We start from the raw sequence: 19,982 nt of genomic DNA, 5'->3' as shown, positions 1-19,982 counted from the left end.
CCTTACCTTTCTTGTCTCTCACAGCATTTCTGCTGTTCGATCGCAATGCGATTGGGCAGCCGAAATGACCACTAGACACCAGTGAATTTTTTTTTAGGTACTGTCAATAAGGGGAGCAGCCCCTTGGGCAAGGATCGCTCCCCGGGAGCCAAATTATTTTTAGGCCAATTCTGCCCCACCTGGGGGCAGAAACCACTAGACACCAGGGAATTTTATTTTTTTAGCATGCTGACACATAAGGGGAGCGGCCCCTTGGGCAAGGGTCGCTCCCTAGGGGCCCGTAATATTTTTAGCCCATTTCTGCCCAGTCCCACCAACCCCATGGGGGCAGATCGGCCTAATATAAGCCCCTAGACACCAGGGATATATATATATATATATTTTTTTTTTGTTTTTTATATGTGGGGAGTGACTCCTTAGGCAAGGGTCACCCCCTGGGGGGGGAAATTATTTTTAGGCCATTACTGCCCACAGGGAGGCAGAAACCACTAGACACCAGGGAATTTTTATTGTTTTTATAGTTACTCAGAAGGGGAGTGGCCCCTTGGGCAAGAGCCGCTCCCAAGGAGGGGCAAAACATTTGTAGGCCATTTCTGCCCCATTCGGTGGCAGATCGGCCTAATATAATTAGGACGATCTGCCCCCAGGGTGGGCAGAAAACCCCTAGAGACCAGGGATAACTTATTTTTTTGTTTATTTTTTATTTTTTATATGTGGGGAGCCACCCCTTAGTCAAGGGTCACTCCCGGTGGGGCCTAATTACTTTTAGGCCATTCCTGCCCCCCCCAAATTATTTTGGGTCTTGGTTTTACGTTTGGGCCGTGAGAGCTTGGTAACTCTCAAAAGTGTGCCACTTGGAATGTTGAGGGCTGCGCTTTTTGGACTTTGGGACGCTGCCATTTAGAAACATCCACAACACCTAGACACATCTGAAAACTAAACATCTAGTTGATTCCAGGATAGTGTGCTTCACATACACCCCACACCATTTTCTTTCCCACAATGCCTTGCAAACCTCCAACTTTGCTGGGAATCACACATTTCTACTACATTTTTGTGATGGAACCTTCCGGAATCTGCAGGAATACACAAACCTCCTACCTCTCAACATTGTCTCATCTATACCGATAAAAATTATGCTGCATTTGTCAGACAATTTTTTTTTTATTTCAAACTGCCTTTTTGGACCCGCTTTGGTTCCCCCTCGATTTCCACATGTTTTTGGCTCTTCCCTATCACAGGCACTTGGCCCACCTACACAAGTGAGGTATCATTTTTAACGAGAGACTGAGGGGAACATTGGGTGGTAGGAAAGTTGTCCCGGTGGGGTGATCCCAAACAGAAATGTTGGAAAATTTAGATTTTTTAGCTAAATGTGAGGTTTGCTGAGGATTCTGGATAAGAAAACATTGGAGGATCCACGCAAGTCAAACCTCCCTGCACTCCCTCTAGCGTCTATTTTTCAGAAATGTCTGGGTTTGGTAGGTTTTCCTAGATGGCTGCTGAATCCAGGAACAAAAACGCAGGTGCCCCTCTCCCCACCAAAACAGGTAGTTTTGTATTTAATAATTTTGATGTGTCCAGATAGTGTTTTGGGGCATTTTCTGTCGCAAGACCTAGGAGTACCCACACAAGTGAGGTACCATTTTTATCGGGAGACTTGAGGGAAATGCACAGGTTTGGTAGGTTTCCCTAGGTGCCAGCTGAGCTTGGAGACAAAATCCGCAGCTAGGCACTTTGCTAAAAACAGCTCTGTTTGCTTTAGGAAAATGTGAAGTGTCCACGTTGTGTTTTGGGGCATTTCCTGTTGCAGGTGCTAGGCCTACTCACACAAGTGAAGTACCATTTTTATCAGGACACTTGGGGGAACGCTGGGTGGAAGGAAATTTGTGTCTCCTCTCAGATTACAGAACTTTCTGTCACTGAAATGAGATGAAAATTTTTTTTTTGGGACAAATTGTGAGGTTTGCAAAGGATTCTGGGTAAAGGAACTTGGTGAGTGCCCCACAAGCCAACCCATTCTGTAATCCCATAGGTGTCTAGTTTTCAGAAATGTCCTGGTTTGCTAGGTTTTCTTAGGTGCTGAATGAGCTAGGGGCCCAAATCCACAAGTAGGCACTTTGCAAAAAACACGTCAAATTTCAATGTAAAAATGTGATGTGTCCATGTTTTGTTTCCTGTCGCAGGCACTTGGCCTACCCATGCAAGTGAGGTACCATTTTTATCAGGAGACTTGTGGGAAAACAGAATAGAAGAACAAGTGTTATTGGCCTTTGTCTTATTCAACATTTTCTCTTTCCAAATGTAAGACAGTGTGTAAAAAAGACATCTATTTGAGAAATGACCTGTAATTCACATGCTAGTATGGGACCCCGGAATTCAGAGATGTGCAAATATCCACTGCTTCTCAACACCTTATCTTGTGGCCATTTTGGAAATACAAAGGTTTTCTTGAATCCTATCTTTCAATCTTTATATTTCAGCAAATGAATTGATGTACGCCCGGAATAGAATGAAAACCCATTGCAAGGTGCAGCTCATTTATTGGCTCGGGGTACCTAGGGTTATTGATGAACCGACAAGCCCAATATATCCCCGCAACCAGAAGAGTCCAGCAGACGTAACAGTATATTGCTTTCAAAAATCTAACTTCACAGAAAAAAGTTACAGAGTAAAACGTGGAGAAAAACAGTTGGGTTTTGTTCACGTCAATTTTATTATTTTTTATTTATGTTGTTATTTCAGTAGGAAAACACTGTAGGATCTACACAAATGACCCCTTGGTGAATAATAAATTTTGTCTACATTAAAATGGGGTATGTCACAGTAAAATGCCAAAATTGGGTTGAAAAACTGCGTTTTCTGATTCAAGTCTGCCCGTTCCTGAAAGCTGGGAAGATGGTTATTTTAGCACCGCGAACCCTTTGTTGATGCCATTTTCAAGGAAAAAACACGAGCCCTCATCTTCAGCCCTTTTTTCCCTTGTTTGAAAAAACGAAATTTTTGCTGCATTTTGGCAAATTTCTTTGTCTCCTTCAGGGGAACCCAAAAAGTCTGGGTACCTGTTGATTCCCTGGGATGTGGGGAAAAAAGGACTAAAATTTGGCTTGCGTAGCTTGTGTAGACAAAAAGTTATGAGGGCCTAAAAGCGAAGATCCCCAAATAGACCAAAAAATCCCTGGCACCTGAGAAGGAAAAGGCCTGGCAGCGAAGGGGTTAAACATTGGCAGCGAAGGGGTTAAACACCTCGTTTGAATCTGTGTTGCTGTGAGCGGTCGCGCATGCGCAACATCGCGCTGGGGGAGCGGAGACGGACACACGAGCTGAAACATTCAGAAAGCAGCTGAATGAACAAGCACCCTCTGACGTTGGGGGTGCAGATTCGGACGGGGGATCGTCAAGAGTCAGTACACCGGAAAGCCAATTTCTTTGCTTATATTTTGGCATTCTGATTAAATAAAGAAGTAGACTGCTATGGTTCTGCTATCCCTTATTTAGAAAGATAGTAATGTTTGTTGTGTTCCATATCTCAGGCATTTGTCCCCTTCCTGATCTATGTCAGCAATAACCTGCCCCAAAATAGGTATATGCACATCCGTAAATGGTTTACAAAATTTGAAAGGTATGCCACCACTTCCTGCTGCTTTACAGAGGGTAGAGTCAAGATGGCTGACCCTACTTCAAATGGTGTAATCTAGTCCTCTAGTATCTGTGCCTGTGTCGAAGATAGTTGAAGAATCTTGGCTGTATTGAAATATGTATTCAAATGACTCTGGGAGATGATAAAATCAGGGTCATATATTTCTTGATAAAAGAATCCCTAAATTGATTAAGAATGAAATGGGGTCCGCAGTGTTTATGGCTCTGACTATCATGAAGGCTTGATATTTTTGTTTATTTTCTCTGTAATTGTATTGGTAAGTGTAAGAAATTGTGTTTTTAGTTGAGAGAGGTGGAAGCCCCACCTAAATAATAAACAAAATCCTTGCCAGCGTGAACCACATAAGTCACAAAATAAACATGTGCTTAACTCTGTGGCAACTTGGTACAAAAGAAGTCAGGCTTAACTAAGAGGCATTGCATAAATTATTTACGCAACCCTCAAACATTAATGAAGTGAAAACACAACACACAAAACATTTCAAACAAATTTAAAGAAATAGAGTAAATTGTAATAAATAAAAAGACACCAATACAGCAAAAAGCCAATCAGTAGAACCGGAGATATGAGTTTACATTTTTTAAGTGAAAATAGCTCCAAAAGCACAAAGCGCCACTTGTGAGTATCTGTTCATGTTGGACTGGGAGAAAGTCACAAGTTAAGACCAACACTGATTGAGTGCATGTTGGATACCAGAACAAGGTTTGTCATGCTGAAGAGTTACCTTTTCAAGTCCATGCATAGATCTGCTGTTCACTCTAGCAGGATCCATGAGTAGGTGCCACATTTAAAGCTGGTGCCAGCCTATGTGTGGGGAAGTTCCCCAGCCTACTCCCAAAACAGTGTCTCCCAGTGTTCCCTTTCCCTGGCCCTTGCCTTGCAGCAGATTGTTTAGTGTGACTAAGGCCAGACAGGGCCTGGTGCCAGGCCCTTTGGTGTGTTCTGCAGGCAGAGCCCTTTGAAGTGTCTTCAGGACAGGGCATAGCTTCTCCCCATCCATCCGATAAGGAATCACCTGTATTGTGATGCGGGAGAATGGGCCCCACCATTGTCATTAAGGCCCAGATTTAAAAGGGCCTAGTGCCTCCTTGCGCCAAATTAGCATCATTTTTTTACACTTATGTGGCCAAACAAGGCCAAAATCACAGTGCCAGATTTACAAAGTGGTGCAATGCATGCATTGCACTACTTTCTAACCATTTTCCCCATATTATGCCTGCTACAGGCATAATGTAGCAAGGGGGGTGTTCCCCCTTTAGGAAAGCCAAAAAATGGGACAAAGAAATCTAAAAGATTTCAGAGCACCATTTTTTGTGTCATTTTTAATGCCTGCTCAGAGCAGGCGTCAAAAGAAGACACACTATTTGTTACAATGAGCCCCTATGGTCTATTGGTTACAATGAACCCCTATGTACTGTTCAGGGTTGTAGGAGGCTGGACTGGCTTGTAGTGAGTACCAAGGGGTACTTGCACCTTGCACCAGGCCCAGTTATCCCTTATTAGTGTATAGGGTGTCTAGCAGCATAGGCTGATAGATAATGGTAGCTTGGCAGAGCAGCTTAGGCTGAACTAGGAGACGAGTGAAGCTCCTACAGTACCACTTAGTGTCATATGCACAATATCATAAGAAAACACAATACACAGTTATACTAAAAATAAAGGTACTTTATTTTTCTGACAATATGCCAAAGTATCTCAGAGTGTACCCTCAGTATGAGGATAGCAAATATACACAATATATATATACAAAATACCAAAATATGCAGTAATAGTATTAGAAAACAGTGCAAACAATGTATAGTTACAATAGGATGCAATGGAGACACATAGGGATAGGGGCAACACAAACCATATACTCCGAAAGTGGAATGCGAACCACGAATGGACCCCAAACCTATGTGACCTTGTAGAGGGTCGCTGGGACTATTAGAAAATAGTAAGGGTTAGAAAAATAGCCCACCCCAAGACCCTGAAAAGTGAGTGCAAAGTGCACTAAAGTTCCCCAAAGGACATAGAAGTCGTGATAGGGGAATTCTGCAGGAAAGACACAAACCAGCAATGCAACAACGATGGATTTCCAGTCGAGGGTACCTGTGGAACAAGGGGACCAAGTCCAAAAGTCACAAGCAAGTCGGAGATGGGCAAATGCCCAGGAAATGCCAGCTGTGGGTGGAAAGAAGCTGCTACTGGACAGTAGAAGCTTAGGTTTCTGCAGGAACGACAAGGGTTAGGGACTTCCCCTTTGGAGGACGGATCCTTCACGCCGTGGAGAGTCGTACAGAAGTATTTTCCCGCCGAAAGACCACCTACAAGCCTTACTAGCTGCAAATCGTGCGGTAAGGGTTTTTGGATGCTGCTGTGGCCCAGGAGGGACCAGGATGTTGCCAATTGCGTCAGGAGACAGAGGGGGCATCGAGCAAGACAAGGAGCCCTCTCAGCAGCAGGCAGCACCCGCAGAAGTGCCAGAAACAGGCACTACGAGGATGCGTGAAACGGTGCTCACCCGAAGTCGCACAAAGGAGTCCCACGTCGCCGGAGAACAACTTAGGAGGTCGTGCAATGCAGGTTAGAGTGCCGTGGACCCAGGCTGGACTGTGCACAAAGGATTTCCGCCGGAAGTGCACGGAGGCCGGAGTAGCTGCAAAGGTCGCGGTTCCCAGCAATGCAGTCTGGCGTGGGGAGGCAAGGACTTACCTCCACCAAACTTGGACTGAAGAGTCACTGGACTGTGGGAGTCACTTGGACAGAGTTGCTGGATTCAAGGGGCCTCGCTCGTCGTGCTGAGAGGAGACCCAGGGGACCGGTGATGCAGTTCTTTGGTGCCTGCGGTTGCAGGGGGACGATTCCGTCGACCCATGGGAGATTTCTTCGGAGCTTCTAGTGCAGAGAGGAGGCAGACTACCCCCACAGCATGCACCACCAGGAAAACAGTCGAGAAGGCGGCAGGATCAGCGTTACAGAGTTGCAGTAGTCGTCTTTGCTACTTTGTTGCAGTTTTGCAGGCTTCCAGCGCGGTCAGCAGTCGATTCCTTGGCAGAAGGTGAAGAGAGAGATGCAGAGGAACTCGGATGAGCTCTTGCATTCGTTATCTAAGGAATCCCAAAAGACAGAGACCCTAAATAGCCAGAAAAGAGGGTTTGGCTACCTAGGAGAGAGGATAGGCTAGCAACACCTGAAGGAGCCTATCAGAAGGAGTCTCTGACGTCACCTGATGGCACTGGCCACTCAGAGCAGTCCAGTGTGCCAGCAGCACCTCTGTTTCCAAGATGGCAGAGGTCTGGAGCACACTGGAGGAGCTCTGGGCACCTCCCAGGGGAGGTACAGGTCAGGGGAGAGGTCACTCCCCTTTCCTTTGTCCAGTTTCGCGACAGAGCAGGGCTAAGGGGTCCCTGAACCGGTGTAGACTGGCTTATGCAGAAATGGGCACCAAATGTGCCCATGAAAGCATTTCCAGAGGCTGGGGGAGGCTACTCCTCCCCTGCCTTCACACCATTTTCCAAAGGGAGAGGCTGTAACACCCTCTCTCAGAGGAAGTCCTTTGTTCTGCCATCCTGGGCCAGGCCTGGCTGGACCCCAGGAGGGCAGAAGCCTGTCTGAGGGGTTGGCAGCAGCAGCAGCTGCAGTGAAACCCCAGGAAAGGCAGTTTGGCAGTACCAGGGTCTGTGCTACAGACCACTGGGATCATGGGATTGTGCCAACTATGCCAGGATGGCATAGAGGGGGCAATTCCATGATCATAGACATGTTACATGGCCATATTCGGAGTTACCATTGTGAAGCTACATATAGGTAGTGACCTATATGTAGTGCACACGTGTAATGGTGTCCCCGCACTCACAAAGTCCGGGGAATTGGCCCTGAACAATGTGGGGGCACTTGGCTAGTGCCAGGGTGCCCTCACACTAAGTAACTTTGAACCTAACCTTTACCAGGTAAAGGTTAGACATATAGGTGACTTACAAGTTACTTAAGCGCAGTGTAAAATGGCTGTGAAATAACGTGGACGTTATTTCACTCAGGCTGCAGTGGCAGGCCTGTGTAAGAATTGTCAGAGCTCCCTATGGGTGGCAAAAGAAATGCTGCAGCCCATAGGGATCTCCTGGAACCCCAATACCCTGGGTACCTCAGTACCATATACTAGGGAATTATAAGGGTGTTCCAGTAAGCCAATGTAAATTGGTAAAATTGGTCACTAGCCTGTTAGTGACAATTTGGAAAGAAATGAGAGAGCATAACCACTGAGGTTCTGGTTAGCAGAGCCTCAGTGAGACAGTTAGTCACTACACAGGTAACACATTCAGGCACACTTATGAGCACTGGGGCCCTGGCTGGCAGGGTCCCAGTGACACATACAACTAAAACAACATATATACAGTGAAAAATGGGGGTAACATGCCAGGCAAGATGGTACTTTCCTACACAACCCCCCCCCAAACGAAGGACAATAAGACTAGCTTAGACTTCATTGTCTAAGTGGAAATATCTGGAGAGTCCATCTGCATTGGAGTGGCTACTCCCAGGTCTATGTTCCACTCTATAGTCCATTCCCTGTAGGGATATGGACCACCTCAATAATTTAGGATTTTCACCTTTCATTTGTTTTAGCCAAAGTAGAGGTTTGTGGTCTGTCTGAACAATGAAGTGAGTGCCAAACAGGTATGGCCTCAACTTCTTCAGAGCCCAGACCACAGCAAAGGCCTCCCTCTCTATGGCAGACCAACGCTTTTCTCTAGGGGTCAACCTCCTACTAGTAAAAGCAACAGGTTGATCCTGGCCCTCAGAATTAAGTTGTGATAGGACTGCCCCTACTCCTAATTCAGATGCATCAGTTTGGACATAGAATTTTTTAGAGTAACAAGGGCTTTTCAGGACAGGTGCAGAGCACATGGCCTGCTTCAGCTCCTCAAAAGCTTTCTGACAGTTTGCTGTCCATAATACCTTTTTAGGCATTTTTTTGGATGTGAGGTCATTAAGAGGGGCTGCAATGGGCCATAGTTCTTAATGAACCTCCTGTAATACCCAGTGAGGCATAGGAAGGCTCTCACCTGAGTCTGAGTAGTAGGGGGAACCCAATCTATAATAGTTTGGATTTTCCACTGAAGTGGTGCAATCTGTTCCCCACCAACAAGGTGTCCCAGATAAACCACCTTTCCCTGCCCTATCTGGCACTTTGAAGCCTTGATAGTGAGGCCTGCCTTTTGCAGGGCCTCCAAAACTTTCCATAGGTAGACCAGGTGATCATCCCAGCTGGAGCTAAAGACAGCTATATCGTCTAAATATGCTGCACTAAAAGCTTCCAGCCCTTGCAGGACTATGTTCACCAACCTCTGAAAAGTGGCAGGTGCATTTTTCAATCCAAAAGGCATTACTGTGAACTGGTAATGGCCTCCAATGGTTGAAAATGCAGTTTTAGGTTTAGCATCTTCTGATAATTTGATCTGCCAATACCCTGCAGTCAAATCAAAAGTGCTTAGATACTTGGCAGATGCCAGTGTATCTATGAGCTCATCTGCCCTGGGTATAGGGTGAGCATCAGTTTTGGTTACCTGGTTGAGACCTCTGTAGTCTACACAAAACTGCATTTCCTTCTTTCCATCCTTGGAATGAGGTTTTGGTACAAGTACTACAGGAGAAGCCCATGGACTTTCAGAGTGCTCAACCACTCCCAGTTCTAACATTTTCTGCACCTCTTGCTTTATGCAGTCCCTGACATGGTCAGGCTGCCTATAGATCTTACTTTTGACAGGCAAGCTGTCTCCAGTATCTATAGTGTGCTCACACCAAGAAGTGGTACCTGGCACAGTAGAGAAGAGTTCAGAAAACTGACCCAGGAGATTTATGCAATGGTCTTTCTGCTCAGCAGTAAGACAATCAGCCAAAACTACACCTTCCACTAGAGCATCTTGTTCTGTGGAAGAAAAGAGATGAGGTAGAGGATCACTGTCTTCTTCCTGTCCCTCATCAGTTGCCATGAGCAGGGTGAGATCAGCCCTGTCATAGTAGGGTTTAAGGCGATTGACATGGAGCACCCTAAGGGGACTCCTGGCAGTGCCTAAGTCAACTAAGTAGGTGACTTCACCCTTTTTCTCAACAATTGTGTGGGGTCCACTCCATTTATCTTGGAGTGCTCGCTCCAAGACCCACACTTTCTGCCCTGGTTGGTACTGAACCAAAACAGCCTTCTGGTCATGCCATTGCTTCTGTAGCTCTTGGCTGGCCTGAAGGTTTTTACTGGCCTTTTTCATATACTCAGCCATCCTTGATCTGAGGCCAAGTACATAATCCACAATATCTTGCTTTGGAGCTTTTAAAGGTTGTTCCCAACCCTCCTTGACAAGTGTTAGTGGACCCCTAACAGGGTGTCCAAAGAGGAGTTCAAAGGGGCTGAAGCCCACTCCTTTCTCGGGTACCTCCCTGTAGGCAAAAAGGAGGCATGGTAACAGGATATCCCATCTCCTGCGGAGTTTTTCAGGGAGACCCATAATCATGCCTTTGAGAGTTTTGTTAAATCTCTCCACCAGTCCATTTGTTTGTGGATGATAGGGTGTAGTGAACTTGTAAGTCACACCACACTCCTTCCACATGGCCTTTAACCCCTTAGCTGCTGGGCCTTTTCCCCCCAGTGCTGAGCCCTTTTTTGGCTATTTGGGGTAGTTCGCGCTTAGGGCTTCATAACTTTTTGTCCACATAAGCTAACCACGCCAAATTTGCGTCCTTTTTTTCCAACATCCTAGGGATTCTAATGGTACCCAGAGTTTGTGGTTTCCCCTGGAGGAGACCAAGAAAATAGCCAAAATACAGTGAACATTTTGTTTTTTCCAAAAAAATGGGAAAAAAGGGCTGCCGAAGAAGGCTTGTGGTTTTTTCCCTGAAAATGCCATCAACAAAGGGTTTCTGGTGCTGAAATCACTAGCTTCCCACCTTTCAGGAACGGGCAGACTTGAATCAGAAAACCACATTTTTCAACACAAATTTGGCATTTTACTGGGACATACCCCATTTTTACTATATTTGGTGCTTTCAGCCTCCTTCCAGTTAGTGACAGGAATGGGTGTGAAACCAATGCTGGATCCCGGAATGCTAAACATTTCTGAAAACTAGACAAAATTCTGAATTCAGCAAGGGGTAATTTGTGTAGATCCTACAAGGTTTTCCTACAGAAAATAACAGCTGAAATAAAAAAATATTGAAATTGAGCTGAAAACAACAGCCATTTTTCTTTATGTTTTACTCTGTAACTTTTTCCTGCGATGTCAGATTTCTGAAAGCAATATACCGTTTTGTCTGCTGGACTCTTCTGGTTGCGGGGATATAAAGGGCTTGTAGGTTCATCAAGAACCCTAGGTACCCAGAGCCAATAAATGAGCTGCACCCTGCAGTTGGTTTTCATTCTATACTGGGTATACAGCAATTCATTTGCTGAAATATGAAGAGTGAAAAAGAGGTATCAAGAAAACCTTTGCATTTCCAAAATGGGATCAAGATAAGGTTTTGAGGAGCAGTGGTTATTTGCACATCGCTGAATTCCGAGGTGCCCATACTAGCATGTGAATTGCAGGGCATTTCTCAAACAGACGTCTTTTTTACACACTCTCTTATATTTGGAAGGAAAAATGTAGAGAAAGATAAGGGGCAATAACACTTGTTTTACTATTCTATGTTCCCCGAAGCCTCCCGATAAAAATGATACCTCACTTGTGTGGGTAGGCCTAGTGCCCGCGACAGGAAATGCCCCAAAACACAACATGGACACATCCTATTTTTTTTATAGAAAACAGAGCTGTTTTTTTCAAAGTGCCTACCTGTAGATTTTGGCCTCTAGCTCAGCCGGCACCTACGGAAACCTACCAAACCTGTGCATTTCTGAAAACTAGAGACCTAGGGGAATCCAAGGAGGGGTGACTTGCGGGGCTCGGACCAGGTTCTGTTACCCAGAATCCTTTGCAAACCTCAAAAAGTGGCTAAAAAAACAAGTTTTCCTAACATTTCGGTGACAGAAAGTTCTGGAATCTGAGAGGAGCAACAAATTTCCTTCCACCCAGCGTTCCCCCAAGTCTCCCGATAAAAATGATACCTCACTTGTGTGGGTAGGCCTAGCGCTCGCGACAGGAAACGCCCCAAAGCGCAACGTGGACACATCCAAATTTTTTGAAGAAAACAGAGGTGTTTTTTGCAAAGTGCCTACCTGTAGATTTTGGCCTCTAGCTCAGCCGGCACCTAGGGAAACATACCAAACCTGTGCATTTCTGCAAACTAGAGACCTAGGGGAATCAAAGGAGGGGTGACTTGCGGGGCTCGGACCAGGTTCTGTTACCCAGAATCCTTTGCAAACCTCAAAAAGTGGCTAAAAAAACAAGTTTTCCTCACATTTCGGTGACAGAAAGTTCTGGAATCTGAGAGGAGCCACAAATTTCCTTCCACCCAGCGTTCCCCCAAGTCTCCCGATAAAAATGATACCTCACTTGTGTGGGTAGGCCTAGCGCCCGCGTCAGGAAACGCCCCAAAGCGCAACGTGGACACATACAAATTTTTGGAAGAAAACAGAGGTGTTTTTTGCGAAGTGCCTACCTGTAGATTTTGGCCTCTAGCTCAGCCGGCACCTAGGGAAACCTACCAAACCTGTGCATTTCTGAAAACTAGAGACCTTGGGGAATCCAAGGAGGGGTGACTTGCGGGGCTCGGACCAGGTTCTGTTACCCAGAATCCTTTGCAAACCTCAAAAAGTGGCTAAAAAAACAAGTTTTCCTCACATTTCGGTGACAGAAAGTTCTGGAATCTGAGAGGAGCCACAAATTTCCTTCCACCCAGCGTTCCCCCAAGTCTCCCGATAAAAATGATACCTCACTTGTGTGGGTAGGCCTAGCGCCCGCGACAGGAAACGCCCCAAAGCGCAACGTGGACACATACAAATTTTTGGAAGAAAACAGAGGTGTTTTTTGCGTAGTGCCTACCTGTAGATTTTGGCCTCTAGCTCAGCCGGCACCTAGGGAAACCTACCAAACCTGTGCATTTCTGAAAACTAGAGACCTAGGGGAATCCAAGGAGGGGTGACTTGCGGGGCTCGGACCAGGTTCTGTTACCCAGAATCCTTTGCAAACCTCAAAAAGTGGCTAAAAAAACAAGTTTTCCTCACATTTCGGTGACAGAAAGTTCTGGAATCTGAGAGGAGCCACAAATTTCCTTCCACCCAGCGTTCCCCCAAGTCTCCCGATAAAAATGATACCTCACTTGTGTGGGTAGGCCTAGCGCCCGCGACAGGAAACGCCCCAAAGCGCAACGTGGACACATACAAATTTTTGGAAGAAAACAGAGGTGTTTTTTGCGAAGTGCCTACCTGTAGATTTTGGCCTCTAGCTCAGCCGGCACCTAGGGAAACCTACCAAACCTGTGCATTTCTGAAAACTAGAGACCTAGGGGATTCCAAGGAGGGGTGACTTGCGGGGCTCGGACCAGGTTCTGTTACCCAGAATCCTTTGCAAACCTCATAAAGTGGCTAAAAAAACAAGTTTTCCTCACATTTCGGTGACAGAAAGTTCTGGAATCTGAGAGGAGCCACAAATTTCCTTCCACCCAGCGTTCCCCCAAGTCTCCCGATAAAAATGATACCTCACTTGTGTGGGTAGGCCTAGCGCCCGCGACAGGAAACGCCCCAAAGCGCAACGTGGACACATACAAATTTTTGGAAGAAAACAGAGGTGTTTTTTGCGAAGTGCCTACCTGTAGATTTTGGCCTCTAGCTCAGCCGGCACCTAGGGAAACCTACCAAACTTGTGCATTTCTAAAAACTAGAGACCTAGGGGATTCCAAGGAGGGGTGACTTGCGGGGCTCGGACCAGGTTCTGTTACCCAGAATCCTTTGCAAACCTCAAAAAGTGGCTAAAAAAACAAGTTTTCCTCACATTTCGGTGACAGAAAGTTCTGGAATCTGAGAGGAGCCACAAATTTCCTTCCACCCAGCGTTCCCCCAAGTCTCCCGATAAAAATGATACCTCACTTGTGTGGGTAGGCCTAGCGCCCGCGACAGGAAACGCCCCAAAGCGCAACGTGGACACATACAAATTTTTGGAAGAAAACAGAGGTGTTTTTTGCGAAGTGCCTACCTGTAGATTTTGGCCTCTAGCTCAGCCGGCACCTAGGAAACCTACCAAACCTGTGCATTTCTGAAAACTAGAGACCTAGGGGATTCCAAGAAGGGGTGACTTGTGGGGCTCGGACCAGGTTCTGTTACCCAGAATCCTTTGCAAACCTCAAAAAGTGGCTAAAAAAACAAGTTTTCCTCACATTTCGGTGACAGAAAGTTCTGGAATCTGAGAGGAGCCACAAATTTCCTTCCACCCAGCGTTCCCCCAAGTCTCCCGATAAAAATGATACCTCACTTGTGTGGGTAGGCCTAGCGCCCGCGACAGGAAACGCCCCAAAGCGCAACGTGGACACACACAAATTTGTGGAAGGAAACAGAGGTGTTTTTTGCGAAGTGCCTACCTGTAGATTTTGCCCTCTAGCTCAGCCGGCACCTAGGGAAACCTACCAAACCTGTGCATTTCTGAAAACTAGAGACCTAGGGGAATCCAAGGAGGGGTGACTTGCGGGGCTCGGACCAGGTTCTGTTACCCAGAATCCTTTGCAAACCTCAAAAAGTGGCTAAAAAAACAAGTTTTCCTCACATTTCGGTGACAGAAAGTTCTGGAATCTGAGAGGAGCCACAAATTTCCTTCCACCCAGCGTTCCCCCAAGTCTCCCGATAAAAATGATACCTCACTTGTGTGGGTAGGCCTAGCGCCCGCGACAGGAAACGCCCCAAAGCGCAACGTGGACACATACAAATTTTTGGAAGAAAACAGAGGTGTTTTTTGCGAAGTGCCTACCTGTAGATTTTGGCCTCTAGCTCAGCCGGCACCTAGGGAAACCTACCAAACCTGTGCATTTATGAAAACTAGAGACCTAGGGGATTCCAAGGAGGGGTGACTTGCGGGGCTCGGACCAGGTTCTGTTACCCAGAATCCTTTGCAAACCTCATAAAGTGGCTAAAAAAACAAGTTTTCCTCACATTTCGGTGACAGAAAGTTCTGGAATCTGAGAGGAGCCACAAATTTCCTTCCACCCAGCGTTCCCCCAAGTCTCCCGATAAAAATGATACCTCACTTGTGTGGGTAGGCCTAGCGCCCGCGACAGGAAACGCCCCAAAGCGCAACGTGGACACATACAAATTTTTGGAAGAAAACAGAGGTGTTTTTTGCGAAGTGCCTACCTGTAGATTTTGGCCTCTAGCTCAGCCGGCACCTAGGGAAACCTACCAAACTTGTGCATTTCTAAAAACTAGAGACCTAGGGGATTCCAAGGAGGGGTGACTTGCGGGGCTCGGACCAGGTTCTGTTACCCAGAATCCTTTGCAAACCTCAAAAAGTGGCTAAAAAAACAAGTTTTCCTCACATTTCGGTGACAGAAAGTTCTGGAATCTGAGAGGAGCCACAAATTTCCTTCCACCCAGCGTTCCCCCAAGTCTCCCGATAAAAATGATACCTCACTTGTGTGGGTAGGCCTAGCGCCCGCGACAGGAAACGCCCCAAAGCGCAACGTGGACACATACAAATTTTTGGAAGAAAACAGAGGTGTTTTTTGCGAAGTGCCTACCTGTAGATTTTGGCCTCTAGCTCAGCCGGCACCTAGGAAACCTACCAAACCTGTGCATTTCTGAAAACTAGAGACCTAGGGGATTCCAAGAAGGGGTGACTTGTGGGGCTCGGACCAGGTTCTGTTACCCAGAATCCTTTGCAAACCTCAAAAAGTGGCTAAAAAAACAAGTTTTCCTCACATTTCGGTGACAGAAAGTTCTGGAATCTGAGAGGAGCCACAAATTTCCTTCCACCCAGCGTTCCCCCAAGTCTCCCGATAAAAATGATACCTCACTTGTGTGGGTAGGCCTAGCGCCCGCGACAGGAAACGCCCCAAAGCGCAACGTGGACACACACAAATTTGTGGAAGGAAACAGAGGTGTTTTTTGCGAAGTGCCTACCTGTAGATTTTGCCCTCTAGCTCAGCCGGCACCTAGGGAAACCTACCAAACCTGTGCATTTCTGAAAACTAGAGACCTAGGGAAATCCAAGGAGGGGTGACTTGCGGGGCTCGGACCAGGTTCTGTTACCCAGAATCCTTTGCAAACCTCAAAAAGTGGCTAAAAAAACAAGTTTTCCTCACATTTCGGTGACAGAAAGTTCTGGAATCTGAGTGGAGCCACAAATTTCCTTCCACCCAGCGTTCCCCCAAGTCTCCCGATAAAAATGATACCTCACTTGTGTGGGTAGGCCTAGCGCCCGCGTCAGGAAACGCCCCAAAGCGCAACGTGGACACATACAAATTTTTGGAAGAAAACAGAGGTGTTTTTTGCGAAGTGCCTACCTGTAGATTTTGGCCTCTAGCTCAGCCGGCACCTAGGGAAACCTACCAAACCTGTGCATTTCTGAAAACTAGAGACCTTGGGGAATCCAAGGAGGGGTGACTTGCGGGGCTCGGACCAGGTTCTGTTACCCAGAATCCTTTGCAAACCTCAAAAAGTGGCTAAAAAAACAAGTTTTCCTCACATTTCGGTGACAGAAAGTTCTGGAATCTGAGAGGAGCCACAAATTTCCTTCCACCCAGCGTTCCCCCAAGTCTCCCGATAAAAATGATACCTCACTTGTGTGGGTAGGCCTAGCGCCCGCCACAGGAAACGCCCCAAAGCGCAACGTGGACACATAAAAATTTTTGGAAGAAAACAGAGGTGTTTTTTGCGAAGTGCCTACCTGTAGATTTTGGCCTCTAGCTCAGCCGGCACCTAGGGAAACCTACCAAACCTGTGCATTTCTGAAAACTAGAGACCTAGGGGATTCCAAGGAGGCGTGACTTGCGGGGCTCGGACCAGGTTCTGTTACCCAGACTCCTTTGCAAACCTCGAAAAGTGGCTAAAAAAACAAGTTTTCCTCACATTTCGGTGACAGAAAGTTCTGGAATCTGAGAGGAGCCACAAATTTCCTTCCACCCAGCGTTCCCCCAAGTCTCCCGATAAAAATTATACCTCACTTGTATGGGTAGGCCTAGCGCCCGCGACAGGAAACGCCCCAAAGCGCAACGTGGACACATACAAATTTTTGGAAGAAAACAGAGGTGTTTTTTGCGAAGTGCCTACCTGTAGATTTTGGCCTCTAGCTCAGCCGGCACCTAGGGAAACCTACCAAACCTGTGCATTTCTAAAAACTAGAGACCTAGGGGATTCCAAGGAGGGGTGACTTGCGGGGCTCGGACCAGGTTCTGTTACCCAGAATCCTTTGCAAACCTCAAAAAGTGGCTAAAAAAACAAGTTTTCCTCACATTTCGGTGACAGAAAGTTCTGGAATCTGAGAGGAGCCACAAATTTCCTTCCACCCAGCGTTCCCCCAAGTCTCCCGATAAAAATGATACCTCACTTGTGTGGGTAGGCCTAGCGCCCGCGACAGGAAACGCCCCAAAGCGCAACGTGGACACATACAAATTTTTGGAAGAAAACAGAGGTGTTTTTTGCGAAGTTCCTACCTGTAGATTTTGGCCTCTAGCTCAGCCGGCACCTAGGAAACCTACCAAACCTGTGCATTTCTGAAAACTAGAGACCTAGGGGATTCCAAGAAGGGGTGACTTGTGGGGCTCGGACCAGGTTCTGTTACCCAGAATCCTTTGCAAACCTCAAAAAGTGGCTAAAAAAACAAGTTTTCCTCACATTTCGGTGACAGAAAGTTCTGGAATCTGAGAGGAGCCACAAATTTCCTTCCACCCAGCGTTCCCCCAAGTCTCCCGATAAAAATGATACCTCACTTGTGTGGGTAGGCCTAGCGCCCGCGACAGGAAACGCCCCAAAGCGCAACGTGGACACACACAAATTTGTGGAAGAAAACAGAGGTGTTTTTTGCGAAGTGCCTACCTGTAGATTTTGGCCTCTAGCTCAGCCGGCACCTAGGGAAACCTACCAAACCTGTGCATTTCTGAAAACTAGAGACCTAGGGGAATCCAAGGAGGGGTGACTTGCGGGGCTCGGACCAGGTTCTGTTACCCAGAATCCTTTGGAAACCTCAAAAAGTGGCTAAAAAAACAAGTTTTCCTCACATTTCGGTGACAGAAAGTTCTGGAATCTGAGAGGAGCCACAAATTTCCTTCCACCCAGCGTTCCCCCAAGTCTCCCGATAAAAATGATACCTCACTTGTGTGGGTAGGCCTAGCGCCCGCGACAGGAATGGATCACACAAGGGTCAATGGTAGTCATTGCTTGAGGTCTACTGTTAACCCTGGAGTGATTCATTCCTGAAGCATGCACTAGGCGCAGGCACACAAGCAGGGTTGTGTTTTTATCAGGACAAGTGGGGAAACACTGGGTGGTAGGAATTTTGAGGATCCCTGCAGATCCCTGACTTCTGCTCATTGAAATGCAAGGAAATGTGTTTTTTAAGCTCATAATGTAATTACAAGGGGATTCTGGGTGAAGGAAAACTGGTGAGAGCCATGCAAGTCCTGCACCCTTGGACTCCCCTGGTACTAGTTTGTTAAAGTTAACCCACCACTCACACTGGTTGGTTTTAGCACCACCAGAAATTATGGTTTCAAAGCATGATTACTTATCAAAGTATCTGAATATTGAAACCAAGCCTTCTGAAGGTGGGCCATAAAGCCGCGTCCAGACACCAACCTCTTTATGGTCCATTCACACGCCATTCACGCACAACAAACAACCCTTTCATATCGCCAGCCACGGGCCCAATCCAATCAATCACTCCACTCACATTAACTTACCGCTGCCAGACAAGGGCCCATCACATTCACACGCCACAGAACGGAATAAGTTTGACTACATTTTACCACCTGTCAAGTAACTGCCTCCTTCTTCCTTAACATTAAAAAAAATGCATGCGTAACAAACCTTTACTAATGACTCCTGTGACAGCCACCTGAGGCTCAGGAAGACATGTTTTTGATGCGCCTTTAACGCACTCTCTGCGCTAAATCCAACTCCTTCCAGTTTGTGGATGCAAGTTGGGGGTGTCCGAGTATGCCGTACAAAGCGATTCCTCGAACTGAGTGTGCATATCTACCTTTGAAACTAAGGGAGACATGCTGGGGATTTCTCATGCTGTTACCTAAAGAGAAGGTCATAGGCTACCTGCCTCCTTCTTCCTTAACATTACCAAATGCATGCGTAACAAACCTTTACTAATGACTCCTGTGACAGCCACCGGAGGCTCAGGAAGACATGTTTTTCATGCGCCTTTAACGCACTCTCTGTGCTAAATCCAACTCCTTCCAGTTTGTGGATGCAAGTTGGGGGTGTCCGAGTATGCCGTACAAAGCGATTCCTCGAACTGAGTGAGCATATCTACCTTTGAAACTAAGGGAGACATGCTGGGGATTTCTCATGATGTTCCCTAAAGAGAAGGTCATAGGCTATAGAAAAGGTTAATGTTTGGTACATAGGGGAGTCCATGAGAACGTAGCATATGTCCCAGCCAACATTATGTGCAGTGATGTGACTATAATGCACTTATACAGCAAACTGAACATCTACTAAGTTCTGATGGAGGATGAACATGAAAAGCAGGTCAAACACTGACCTATACAAGTCATTCTCCTTCAGTGGTGGGATGGCACCAATGGGTTTGAATCCATAGGTGTAGATGATGTACATCTGTACTACCTTTACTATCTGCCTTCTACCTGTGCAATAACCCTGTGAAGGCACTCCTACCATAAGCTTTCCTTACCCATCCATGTCTCTGTTCTCATCAGAGTCCTGGCTAATCCTGTATAATAGCCAAGTGAACCTATACTACAGTAGTTTGTGGAAGCAAGTTGGGGGCTTCCAAGTATGCCCTACAAAGTGATTCCTCGAACTGAGAGAGCATATCTACTGTTGAAAGTAAGGTAGACATGCAGGTGAAGAAAGGGTACTCCATGGCAATGTGGCATATGTTCTGTCCACTAGTATATGCAGTAGGGAGAAGAAAATGCATGTTAATTGAACAGAACACCGACCACGCCAAAAGGAAGTCCATGATGAAGTAAAATTCTGTGGCTCCTTGCCTAACGAAGCAGTGGCCCATGGACGTTCGGTATCCATGCACTGCCACTGAAAGGATTACCCAACAGCAGCTCAACCTCAGTCGATTTTCCAGAACTTTGCTTTAGTATGATACAACGTAAAGCAAGTAGGGATACAGAGGCCTGGTTGTGATGGACACTGGGGACAGTAATACCGACTCTCCTGCCGCTTTCCATGCTTTGAGCACACTTTACAGCGACGACATGGACGATCCTTTTTGGGTGTTTT

The sequence above is a fragment of the Pleurodeles waltl genome, chromosome 8 (genome assembly GCF_031143425.1).
Source record: "Pleurodeles waltl isolate 20211129_DDA chromosome 8, aPleWal1.hap1.20221129, whole genome shotgun sequence".
Lineage (NCBI taxonomy): Eukaryota > Metazoa > Chordata > Amphibia > Caudata > Salamandridae > Pleurodeles > Pleurodeles waltl.
Note: the sequence above shows the minus strand (reverse complement) of the source record.